The following is a 273-nucleotide window of genomic DNA, read 5'->3' on the forward strand; positions in this document are numbered from 1 at the left end:
TCCTCTAAGTCCTTCTTGTCTCTTAATATGCACAATGGGAATCATGCCAGCATCTACTTCATAGGAAACTCATCAGGCGTGTATGAAATAAAACTTAGAAAACTCATGGCTTGGTGCCACATGTAGAAAGGATAATGCACACATTTAGAGATAAAAGGTGAGAAAAAGAGCGAGAGGCAGCATGGAATAGAGCTCTAGCAGTCCTGAGTTCCAGCACTGTGATCTTGGGAAAGCCACTTCTCTTTTTGGCCTCATTTTTTCATTCTGTACTGG

The sequence above is a fragment of the Galeopterus variegatus genome, unplaced genomic scaffold (assembly GCF_000696425.1).
Source record: "Galeopterus variegatus unplaced genomic scaffold, G_variegatus-3.0.2 Scaffold14468, whole genome shotgun sequence".
NCBI lineage: Eukaryota > Metazoa > Chordata > Mammalia > Dermoptera > Cynocephalidae > Galeopterus > Galeopterus variegatus.